General features: G+C 45.3%; 1 long non-coding RNA gene across 1 annotated transcript in view; it reads right to left on the bottom strand.

The window, feature by feature from the left end:
• Positions 1–13290, bottom strand: part of LOC134342472 (uncharacterized) — a 43529-nt gene that overhangs the window by 13328 nt on the left and 16911 nt on the right. Inside the window, exon 2 of the long non-coding RNA XR_010017026.1 lies at positions 52–162. This is a non-coding gene — a long non-coding RNA (uncharacterized LOC134342472). The remainder of the gene's footprint in view (positions 1–51; positions 163–13290) is intronic.

Here is a 13290-nt window from a genome sequence, read left to right as displayed (position 1 = left end):
TACTCCACATCAAGCATTAACATCACTATGACCAGGCATGCACTTCCTCACCTTAAATATGGGTGTTTCCAAACCAGATATACACAGCAAATCAATCGGCATCTGTCATGTATGACCAATTCAGTGTTCTCGGGCTGATAGCCTTCATGTGCTTCTTGCTAACTATAGCATTTAAACGAAGAAGAGAATGTTACCAAATGTTTAGCTGAACTATTGCTTTCAATATTTTTACTAAATTTCATATAAAAGAATACAGAATTCATGAGGATACATATTATGAATCAAAAAATAGTACAGAAAGCACTATACTAATCATACTATCACAATCACAGTACCTCTTATTCATAAACAAATGAATTAAATTGAATTATAATAGTTCATTATAAAAAAAATCTAAACCCACTACCAAGATCGAAGCTGTTTGGTAAAGAAAAGACAAAAAAATCCTTATCACATAGTGATTTATGTTATTAGCCAACATCTGTACTTTAACGCCAGATCAAAGGTTTTGAAAATAGTTCACAGTGTTTGAAAGTCTTGATTAGAATCAGAAATCGAACAACAGATCTTCTCTAAACTTAAGCATGACATAACATCACGTAACCCTTGAGCGTGAGTAGGCGGAGCAACGTCCTTCCATTTAAGCAACACCGCCCTCCTAGCCATGAGAGAAATAAAGGCCAATACATGCAAATCAGATGTCCCCAAAGTTATTCCTGTAGGATTAGGCTTAAAATTTACTTTTAAGAAGTACAGAAAAAAGTTTGAAATACTTCCTTTCAGTATTTTTCAAGACTCAGACATGTCTAAAACACATGAATTAATGAAGTCGCTCCATTGTTACATCTGTCACAACAGGGAGATATATCTGCATAATGAGATAGCTTGTCTTTGGACATGTGAGCCCTGTGGACCACTTTAAATTGTGGGAGGGAGTGACGAACATATAGTGATGAGGTATTAACCAATTTAAAAATTACATTCCAAGTCTCTTAAGAAATTGAAATTTGTAAATCCTGTTCCCAGGCTTTTTTAATTTAGTCTAAAGGAGCCTCTCTCATTCCCAACAGCATGCCATAAATATTGGATACTGTATCGAGTCATGATGTAAAGGTTTCAGATTAAAAATTACATCTATTAAGTTCTTATCAGGACTCATAGGAAATGTATGTAATTGAGATTGCATAAAGTCTCTAATCTGTAGATATCGAAAAAAGCGGGTATTTGGTAAGTTATATTTAACTGACAATTGCTCAAAAGAAGAGAGGCTCCCTCCAACAAATAAATCCTGGAAGCATTTAATACAAAATCTATCCCATTCTTTAAAAAATATATCAGCCATAGAAGGTTTAAAAAAGCAATTAGAAAAAATGGGACTAGAGAGAGAAAATCTCAATAAACCAAAATATTTTCTAAACTGTAGCCAGATCCTCAAAGTATGCTTAACTACCAAATTGTCAGTTAATTTATTTAAAGATAAAGGAAGTGAGGGTCCAAGAAGGGAGATACTGTAATAGAAAATTTAATAACAGAATTAGCTTCCAAAGAGACCCATACTGGACAGTCTTCACAGTTAATGTAATATGACCAGAATGTAAGATTTCATATATTGACTGCCCAGTAATAGAACCTAAAATTTGGTAAAGCTAAGCCTCCATTCTTTTTAGCTTTTCGAAAGTGGACTTTGTTTAATCGAGATTGTTTATTCTTCCATATATAAGAAGATAGAATTGAATCAAGAGAATTACTTGTTACATACACCTGTTACCTCCAGTTACCTTATAAGGTAACCATAGCCTTCAGCCAGGAGCAGATGTCATCAGGTGGTTCCCAACCTTCACAGAGTGTTTCAGCCCTTAACCACGACACTCTCCAGTTGGTGGGCTGGCAGTGGTGGCCAAATCACTGCCCATCTGCTCCTGGCTTCCAGCTTCCCTCCTCTCGCCTACTCCAAATCCAACAAGAGGCTCGTTCTGCCTCTTCCCCCATCCTACGAGCTGCTTGTTTTTTGCTCCTTTCATCCAGGCCCAGATCTGACAACAACCGCCATGCTGATTTGGCTGAGAAACCTCTGCAGCCGATCTCCACAGGGAACAACCTTGCCTGCCATCCCTTGTCTTTACACTTCTGCACTAAGGGCTGATACTTCAAGGCCTTTCTCTCGTGGACCTCTTCCCATCCCTCCTTCCACAGCACAGTCAGCTCAACCAGAATTATTTTATTGTCTTCCATTGACCACAGTACAATGTCCGGGCGTAGGGTTGTGTGCACCACATCCAGGAACTGCAACCTCCTTCCCACATCGACCCTCATCTCCCAGGACCTGGCCGTTAGCAGCAGATTGGGCTTTGGTTGTCTGGTTACCAAAGGCCTAACTCCCTCTTTGATGAAGGTGATGGCCTTCCTCAAATCTGTGCCAGTCGTCCTCTTCTTGCATCTCTCCCGCTCTAGTGTGTCAGCAAGAGCCAGAAGCACCTTATCATGGCGCCAGTTATACTGTCCTTGAGTTGGAGCTGTTTTACACCCGGACAGCATATGAGCCAGTGTCCCCTTTTGACTGAAGAGCTTACCGTTTCAGTCCTCTCTCATTCCCCCCCATGTGTACAGATGTAATGGTAAAGGAAGGGTGTCATACACGGATTGCAAGAGGAAGGAAATATGGAAGGGCTCCAGTCTCCATATCTCTGCCCTTGAGATCTTGCACTTAGGCAGATCCCATTTTGTCCAGGCACCCTGGGACCTTTGTTCCACTGCCTTTGACATCCACTTCTCTTCCTCACGGATCAGTACTTCTGCCTGTATCATGTCTCGCCTGTTCCTTATGCTTGCGTTTCCCCACTGCTGGAAGTGAACTGAGCCGACGCCTTGCCGCCTGACGCAGGGGTTGCCGATGATATCTCGCAGCTTCAGAGAACACACTGCCTCCTCCACAGCTGCGTTGGCTAGCCACTTGCGCCCAGATCTGGTTGTAATGCCTGCTTGCTTTACCAAGACATCATTGGAATCTCTCAAGTTTAATAAGGCTCTGCATTTTGCCACCTTGAATTCCTTCACAACAGATGACAGGGGAAGCTGCAGTTGCCCAGAATGAATGTAGAGGCCCACTGAAGAGAAGCTTGGGGGAACTCCCCACCATCTCCGCAGGTGCTTGTTGGTTTTCCTCTTGATGCCCTCTACGGCAGTCATGGGGAACTCATAAAGTGTGAAGAGCCAGTGAAGCCCGGGCAGAATGCCGTATTGGTACAGCCAGATCTTGAATTTAGCTGGAAGTCTGGATTTGTCAATCTTTTTCAGCCATTCGTCTGTCTGCTTCACAGCACTGGTGACATGGGCCCCATCTGTCAGTGACACTTTAAACCACTTCCCCAAGCATTTTATCGGGTTATCTTCGATGGAAGGGATGACCTCACCCTGAAATTGGAGGCTAAACTTGCTAGTAACTTTGCCCTTTCCGATCACCATGCACCTGGACTTCTTGGCCTTGAAGGACATCCTCGCCCAAGTGGCTACATTACCCAGGGTTTCCAATATCCATCTTGCTTGGACATGTGACACAGTTGTTATAGTGATGTCGTCCATGAACCCTCGATAGAGCCGGCTGAACAATGCCTGACTCCAGCGTGGGGCCGCGGGTTACATCTGCTGCTGATAAGAGGAGGTTCATTCCCATAATAAATAGGATGGGGGAGATGGTGCACCCTGTTGGAATTCCCTTCTGGAGGTCCTGCCAACTAGTTGTGAAATGGGCTGATGTAAATCTGAGTTTGAATCCTCCTAGGTAGCTGGTGATCATGTCTCGAATAGCCACTGGGATGTAGTAGTGGTCGAGTCCTTCTAGGATGAGGTCATGTGGAACAGACCCGTAGGCATTCACGAGGTCTAACCAGACAACTGTTAGGTCACCTTTTTTCTGCTTGGCCTCACGGATCAAATGGCTAATCAGACACCCCAAAAAGCCTGGAATACCACCTTTCTGGATGGATGTGCTGATATAGCAGTTCTGCGTCATGTAAGAAGTCAGCCTTCTTGCAAGCACAGAAAAGAAAATCTTACATTCCACATCCAGGAGAGAAATTGTCCTAAACTGGGCAATTGTGGAAGGATCATCTTCCTTTGGAATAAAACATCCCTCTGCCAATTTCTAACTTGATGGAATAGTACCTTTGGCCCAGAACTTTCTCATGACCTTCAACAACCTCCGAAGAAGTTTTGGGCAGTTCTTATACACCTTATAAGGTATGCAGCTTAGGCCTGGGGCAGCTGATGCTTTAGCTTTCTGGATGATGTCCTGGATTTCCTGCCATGTAGACTCCTTCACATTCAGCTCAATTGATGGTTTTTCAGGTCTATGCACAGCCGATTGGTTCCCAGTCCCTGACCCCTCCGTGGGTCGCTGTGTCCTCCTGCAGGAACTCCTCTACCTCTGGCTTCGAGCTGGATAGTATACCAGATTTTTGTTGGCTGAGAAGAGTCCTGGTGAAGCTGAATGGATCTCTCACAAACTGCGCTCACCTTTTCTCTTTCTTCCTTCTTTGCTGTCGCAGATGTTCCGCCCTTTGGAGTTTGCACAGTTTTACCCATAGCATACTGGTTAAATCCTTGATACCTTCGTTTCCGGCCGGCGAGCTGGTTTTAAACCTCTTGTTGAGTGCCTTTCATTCGCCTCTCAAGTGACGAATCTCCATTTCCCTCCTATTTGGTTGCCACGGTAACTCGGGCTGGCTTCTCCGCTCCATTGGGCCAAATCGTTCCTTAGCTAGATTGTACGCTATGGCTGTGAGTGAGTCGATCTTTCTGTGTACTGGACCTGCTAAGGCAACTTCCAGGAGGCCGTCTAGATCGTCATCGAACTGCATCTAGGCGACGTTGCCTGACGATCTAGGCCATTTGATCCTGTCTTTCCTTGACGAATGGATTGGGGTAGCCGAAGAGGAACTCACTAGGTTTGTTGTTCAGTGTTGATTTAGGAATAAGCTGAACTATTTCTCAAGTTGAACTTTAGAGCTACAAGCATTTCCAGTTTGTAAATAAGATTTCCTGCATTGTGAAGACTTCTTTTTTCTTTGAGGATGACACTGCTCCTTCCTATTTTAATGTATTTCTAGTTCCAAGCCAATCGCTGCCAGCTGTATTATCCTAGAAAGCTACTGATTTTGGTACAAATGCTATTGCAACAGTTCAATAGAGTAATGCACCACTTCCTTGGAACGGTTGTGTGTTGCAAAAAAAAAAAAATGGGCTTTCCCCACCATTCTCTTCCTCACAATTTCTATAGCTCTGGAATGACATTTTAAAACAAGCCATGTGTTAACTGGGTGGAAATTCACATGTGAATTAAACAACATATGGCTCCTGACCCAACAGAAAAACACCACAGCATTTTCCACTGAGTGGGCGTTCCAGCCTGCCTCTGTGGATCTTACTCATCTTCTCAGCAGCTCCTCCGAAACGAACATGAATTTCCTCACAGCATAAGATGCCTGTGCGGGAATTCCTCATATTGCACCATCTGCCACCAGCTTCACGGAGTGAGATTCAGGCCCCAAATGGAGATTAGGCCATGAGCACAAAAAAAACACAACAGATGTCACATTCAGAATTACACGTGAAGCACAAATATACGTGCGCAAGACACTTGCACGCTCATGCAGATGTTCACACACAATAAGGGCATACGCACTGACTCGTACGTGTGCACCTTCATGTGGATACTACACAAGCGTAGACAGGCATGTGCACATAAATATGTTTGTTTATTGAGATACGGCGCAGAATAGGCACTTCCTGGACTTTGAGCCGCCTCACCCAGTAATTCCGATTTAATCCTAGCCCTATTCATAGGGCAATTTATAATGACCAATTAACCTTCCAACCACCTCATTTTGGGATTGTGGGAGGAAACCCACGTGGTCACAGGGGTGGGGGGAATGTACAAACTCCTTAAGGGCAGCACCGGGAATTGAACCCCAGTTGCTGTTACTGTAAAGTACTGTGCTCGCCACTACACCACCGTGCCGTTCCGATATGCACGCGCGCACACACACACACACAAAAAGACGTACGTACACACTAAGCACCTACAGAGCTATCCTGGCTTCACATACACACTACACACACTGGAAGTACCTGATCTGGGCCGTGCCAAATGAAAGTTATAACATCTACTATTGGTGACCGTACCAATGTTATAAAGAGCACAGTGTCTGAAGCACTGAAGGGCAAGCCAGTGCTACCAAGTGAGAGCTGGAGATTTCAACCTGTGCCAGTGGGACAAATTTAAATGAAGTAGTAAGTAATCAGATTCACAAATCCACGTCACCCCAGCTGCTTTTAACTAACCATCTGATTCAACTTTGTGAAGGAATTACAATTCTAGACACTTAAATTCAAACTACTTTTATTCTTTCCCTGGCTTCAGTTTGTGACTTCATCAGATAAGTGTCATTCCAGAGACTGGAGTACAGTATATGGGCTGGCACTTTTCTACTGTATTGAGGGAATGCTGTACCACTGCAGGTGACATACTTGGGATGGGATGCTGTTCTCAGATGAACATAAAAGATCCCACGGCCCTGCTTTAAAAAGGGTGAGGATGCTATGCTTGAGTTTCGGGTCAATAGTTGCTCCTCTGCCAACACCAAGGAGCATAAGGAATAGGAACAGTTGAGACCATCTGGATGGTCGAGTCTACTCTGCCATTCATTAAGATCATGGCTGATCTCAACATGGACTCAGCCCCACCAACCTGCCTTTCACCATAACTCCTAATTCCCCTGCTGTGCCAAAATCTATCCAACTGTATCCGGTAGCCTCTACTGCTACCTCGGGCAGAGAATTTCACAGGTGCACTAGACTCCGGGAAAAGAAGTTTCCCCTCATCATCCAAAATCCATTCCCCTGAATCTCATGGGTATGTCCCCTAGTTCCAGTCTCACTTTACAAATGGAAACAACTTTCCTGCCCCTATCTTATCGATCCCTTTCATAATTTTATATGTTTTGACAAGATCCCCTCCCATTCTTTCGACTTTCAGTGACCAAAGCCTCAAGTAACTCAATCTCTCCTAATAGGTTTGTCCCCACTTTTCTAGAATCAACCTGGACCACTTCCGCACCACTCCAAAACCAATATATCTTTCTTCAAGTAAGAAGACCAGAACTGCACATAATATTCTACTTGCTGCTTACCAGTCCCTGTACCGTTGCAGCATAACCTCCCTGCTCTTAAATTCAATCCCTCCAGCAACGTAGGCCAATATTCCATTTGCCTGCTTGATAACCTGTTGCACCTGTAAACCAAACTTCTGAAAGCCATGTACAAGCACTCCCAAGTCCCACAGAACTGAACGCTACAGTCTTTCACAATTTGAATAATAACCCTGACGTGTTCTTCCTTCCAAAGTGGATGACCTCACATTTGCCAACATTGTACTCAACCCGCCAGACCCTTGCCCACTCACTTAACCTATCTACAGAATATTTAACTGCAGACTCAATGTCCTCTGCACAATTTGCACTTCCACTCAATTTAGTGTAATCAGCAAAGTTAGACATTCTACACTCGGTCCCATTTTCCAAATTGTTATATCGTGAACAGTGCGGGATCAGCCCTGTGGCACACCTCTCACCACTGCCTGCCTACCAGAGGAAAACCCATTTATCCCAACTCTCTACTTCCTATTGGCTTACCACACTGGGTTCAGTGTGAACAACACCTTGGGTCAAGGTGAAGGCTCCGGACCCAAAAAGTAGAGATTCCATTTCCCTCCATAGAAGCTACCTGAACTGCTGACTTCCTCCAGTGAACTGTGTGTTGCTCCTGATTCCAGCATCTGTAGTCTTTTGTGTCTCCAGAAGCATTATCTGGTCTTGATCTGTGTTCGTTCACAGTCACATTTCCTCTGCCCTAAAATTTCATTGGTTGTTTTGGAAAGTCCAGAAATCTAAAGGTTTCTCAGGCATCAGTATGACAGTTTCCCCTCATTGATGACTCCTTGTACATCTGAACTCTGCAGTCTTCTCAGTTCCCATTGGTGGGCCGAATGTCCTGTTTCAGTGCGGCATTATCTAGCCCAGAGAGGTTGATCGGACAAACTTGCATTACAAGGGGAAGTCTACTAGAAGTATGTATATAAAGTTAAGAGAAACAAAAACAGGGCAGATCGATTCTCATTCTTTTCCCCCCCACGAGTGAATTGTCAATCTCCAGGGATAATGTATAGCAGCCAGTTAACCTCCCAACCTGCACATCTTTGCGATGTGGGACGAGACCAACATGATCACAGGCAGAACGTGCAAAGTCCACACTAACAGCACAGAGGTCAGGATCAAACTCCAGTCACGGAAAGAGCACGGCAAGAGGCTCCACCAGCTGTGGCACTGTGCTGCCTTTCTTCCGAAGTAGGCTATTTGAAAAAATTCAGTTCGTGTCAACTCCGGACAGCCCAATCAGTTTCAGTTCGCCTCCTCTGAATTCCCTGTAGACTTGCAATTTACTCTCTCTCGTATTCCCATCAGCTCCCTTTTAATTCTTTTCCCACTTACCCTCACTAAAGGGTAATTTGCAGCAGCCAGTTAGGAGGAGAACCAGGTTTTTTTTCATGATGGATGTCGCTATTTTGAGGCATCACCTTTTGAAGGTGGCCTCGATGCAGGGGAAGCTAGTGATAATGGAACTGGCAGGGTTTACAACTTTCTGCAAGAGGAGTGGGCTAAGCACGCATCCCTGAGCTACGCCCATGTTAATTGTTCATGAGGGTAAGATGTTATTTCCAATCTATACAGACTGTGGTCACCCAGTGAGGAAATCAAGGATCCAGTTGCAAAGGGAGGTAATGCCCTAGTTTTGGAGCTTATTGATTAGAATTGAGGGAAAGAGTCCTAGCGAACTCAAGTGCAGGAATCACAGAGGCTTAGGCAACTCAAACAAAACAAATGATTTGTTACAGAAATTAACCAGCAAAACTAACAAGAGTTCAGGCAAACTACACTGAATCTTGAAGAACTGAAATAAGTCATAATACACAGAAGAACTCGGTTTCAGTTTCACCAGACAAGGATCCACAATGACCCAGCAAAGAAGGATTGGCATGTCCACTGAGATAGACCCTGAAGAATGTACATAGAGGTTCAGGACCAATCAGACAACATAGGTGTCCAGATGAAGCAATAATCCCCAAAGACAACAACTACAATGCAGGACATTGAAGATTAAATTGTCCCAAATTGAATAAAATGGTAAATGCAAAGGGAGATTAACAATCTCCATGATACCAAATGAGACACTTACAACACAAAGTGAAACCCCAGAGCTAGTCCAAAGACAAGCAACTAGACATAAAAGGTAAACAATCCAAGGAAAACTGCATACCTTCAAGGTGACACTGATAAAGTACAATCCACATACTAACTCAAAAAAAACCCTTATCTTGTTTAAAAACAACCCCTGGTTGTGACAGTATGATTGTGTTGAACACTGAGCTGAAATCAATAAACTGCAGTCTGCTGTAGGTATTACTACTATCCGGGTGATGCAAGACGAAACGGAGAGCCAGTGAGATTGCATCCGCTGTTGACTTCTTGTGGCAATTGGCAAATTGCAGTTGGACTCGGCCCTTAGGTAGGAATTGACTCTAGCCATGACCAACGTCTCAAGGCACTTCATTGCAGTAGATGTGAATACCACTAGCTCACACTGCTCTTCTTGGTGTGATTGCTGCCCTTTTGAGGCAGGTAAAAACCTCCAAGGCCAGCAGTCTTTGAACACTGCCACAAGTTGGTTAGCACAGGTTTTCAGAGCCCTGCCAGGTACATCATCAGGGGCTTGATGTCTTGCGCGGGTTCACTCTCCTGAACGGTGTTCTGACATTGGACTCTGAGACAGAGATCACAGGGTCACCAGATGCCGCAGGGATCTGTACAGGTGACTTTATTCTCCCTTTCATAGTGTACGCACATAAAAGGGGTTGACCTCATCTGGGAGTGAGGCATCATAGCCAATGATGCTAGATTTTGTCTTGCAGGAAATAATGGCCTGTAAACCCTACCAGAGTTGATGTGCATCCCATTCCTTCTAAACTAAATCAGAATTGTTTTTTCACCCTTAAAATAACCTTCCATAGGTCGTACCTGGACTTGTTGTTTATTTCTGCATCAGCGGTCTTGAATGCCACAGATCTAGCCCTCAGCTGACTACAAATCTCCTTGTTCATCCATGGCTTTTAGTTTGGCTATGTTTAGTTCTCAAAGACACACATACTCATCCACACAGATTTTGATGAAGTCGGTGACAACTGTAGCGTATTCATTCAGACTCAGAAATGAATCCCTGAATATTGTCCAGGCCACCAACTCAAAGCAGCCCTGTGTGCACTCCTCCATACCTTCATACCTTGACCATACCTCTTGGTCCTCACCACTGCTGCTGCAGTCTTTAGCCTCTGCCGATACGCTGGGAGTAGAAGTACAGCCAGATGATTGGACTTTCCAAAGTGTGGTCATGGGATGGCATGGTAAGCGTTCTTGATGGTAGTGGTCAAATGCAGTAGCTCCTCTGGTTTCGCAGGTGATACGTTGGTGGTGGTTGTTCAGAGACTTCTTCAAGCTGACCTGGTTGAAATCTCCCACAATGGTAGGGAAGGCTTCAGGCTGCATTGTTTCCTGCCTGCTGATCACGGTGCTCAGTATCTCCCGTGCCTGCCTGACACTGGCCTGAGATGAAATATGCACTGCTAACAGGATGATAGTGTAAAATTCCCCCGGCCGATAAAATGGATGACATTTGACCGCTAGGTTGGGTGAACAGGATTGAGACAGAACCGCCACGTTTGTGCACCACAATAAGCTAATTATAAAGCACACTCCACCTCCTCTGTCTTTAAAAGATTCAGCTGTCCTGTCTTTGCAGAGAATTGTGAAATCAGCGAGCTGCAGCACTGATGTCCCTCTGGTACACCGATTGTGCTCTCAGATTTTCAGTTTTAATTTCCAGAGCCTGTTATTTACCAGCAGGATAGTCGGGGGTGGGGGTCTAACACCTCTGTGTTTCACTCGTACTTGCATAGTGGCACACTGTCCTTGCTTCCATTTTCTTAAAAGGGAACTGGAATCGTGACCCGAGCCTGCCATCTGAGATTTGTCAATTGAGAACATACAGCCTCCATACAGACAGTATCCAAAGCCAGGATCAAACTCAGGGCTCTAGTATGAAGGGGCAGTGGCTTCACTAGTTGTAGGCCCAAAGCCAACATCCTCTTAAGTACATCTGTCTTTGCCTTATTTACACCCATTGTAAATATGTTCTGCTTTTCACCCAGTTGCTGGGCTTCTTTGAAATTTCCTGTTTGATTTATTAATAACCATTTATTTATTTTCACTATCTTTTCTTTTCAAATTTTACAGATATTTTGTCATGGTCCGGTCCGTGGGGTTCGTGTTCTGGTTCACAGTCTGGTCTGTGGTTCCTTGTTCCAGGGTTTCTGGTTTTCCCCAGTTTCTGTTGTGGGCACATGATTCTCATTTTGGGGCTGAGACATAAGTACCTCTGCAAACCAGAGATTCCCTGCTGGACTGTTCTGTTCCCCTCCTTGTCTCCCCCCACCCCCCTCGCCTGACTCTCTGCCTGGATACCTTGCCTGACGCTCTGCCTGCTCACCTCGCCTGCATACCCCGCCTGTATTGCTGAAGTTTTACCGCCACAGCAAGACCAGAGCCTTGTTAGGTCAAAATAAGGAACTGTCTTTCGTTGTGTGGAATTGTCTTTCTGTATCCACGCCTTTACTAGGTAGGTCTGGCCATTTGCCACTACCCAGTGTTGGGAACTGTCTCGGTGTCCACGCCTTCACTAGGTAGGTCTGGCTGTTTGTGCCACCTTGTGTTGAGATCTGTCTCTTCATGTTCAGTGTTCTGTGTCTGAGTCCCGGCCCTACGTCCTGTTCCCAAGGAGGGGTCCCGGCTCAGCATTATGTGTGTGAATCCCGGCCCCACATCCTGTTCCCAGGGAGGGGTCCCGGCTCTGTGTTCCGTGCCCCCATCTCTTCTAGTCCAAGGCTCCATGCTCCCATCTCTTCTAGTCCAAGGTTCCGTGCTCCTGAAGGCTCTCGTCCAGTCCGTGCCTAGTCCAGTCCTATCCGAGTCCTGTCCATGTGCCTTTACCTGTCCTTGTGTCTTGCCCTACCCAGGAGTTCCTAACCCAAGCCATGTCCAGTCCTGTAGCCTCGTCTTGTCCTCGCCTAGTTCTGGAATCTGAGCCCGAGTCAAATCCTAGGTTCTGGGTCCTTGCCCAGTCTCTGGCTTGGAATCCATACCCAAGCCTTGAAGTACCCTAGACCCAAGACCCGAGACCCCAAGCCAGTCTCCAGGCCTCAAGCCTCAAGACCCCAAGCCAGTCTCCAGGCCTCAAGTCTCAAGACCCCAAGCCAGTCTCCAGGCCTCAAGCCTCTAGACCCCAGCCTCCAGTCCTGCAGTCATGTCATGTCCTTGCCTGGTTCTGGGGCCCGAGCCTGAGGCAAGACCCAGGTTCTGGGTCCTTGTCCAGTCTCTGGCTTGGGGTTCAACCCCAGGTTCCTAGTTCCTAGTTCCTTGTCTGGGTTCCCTGTCTAGTCCATGTCCTAGCCCAAGTCTGCATTCTTGTCCCTGCTCCTTGTCAGTATCCTGCCACGTCCCTACTCTAGTCAAGTCCTGTTCCTTGTACTTCAGTGTCTGTGTCTTGCATTTGGGTCCATTCCCAATGCCCCCATTGTGACATATTTGGCTTGAATCAAAGACAGGTTTATAGATTGGTACCAGGATTTACAGCTGAAATTATCAGGGACCTGGGACTTTTCTCTGGAAGTAAATTAGGATATGTAAGGATATCTGAGGGACAGAACACAGAGAAGGATATGATAGCACCAGAAAGAGTGAAGAAGAGATTCACCAGAATGTTGTCTGAAGTGGAGGTCTTCAGCTATAAAGTGACGTTAGATTAGCTGGGACTGTCCTCACTGGAACATAGGAGGCTGTGGAGTGACCTTACAGAGGTTTACAAAGAGGTTTATAAAATTATCAGCATGGACACGGCAGAGAGTCACAAGCACAAGATATTCTGCTGATGCTGGAAGTCCAGAGCAACACATACAGTATAAAATGCTGGAAGAACTCAGTAAATTAGGCAACGTCTACAGAGAGGAATAAACAGTCAATGTTTCAGGCCGAGACTGTTCATCAAGATTGGAATGTGGGACGGGGGGGAGGGGAATGCCAGTGGCCATCCATTTTAATTCTACATCTTATTCCCATTCTGAAATGTCAG

Source organism: Mobula hypostoma, chromosome 2 (genome assembly GCF_963921235.1).
Source record: "Mobula hypostoma chromosome 2, sMobHyp1.1, whole genome shotgun sequence".
In the NCBI taxonomy this organism is placed as follows: domain Eukaryota; kingdom Metazoa; phylum Chordata; class Chondrichthyes; order Myliobatiformes; family Myliobatidae; genus Mobula; species Mobula hypostoma.
The sequence above is the reverse complement of the archived record's forward strand: the minus strand, read 5'-3'. Positions and strand labels throughout refer to the sequence as shown.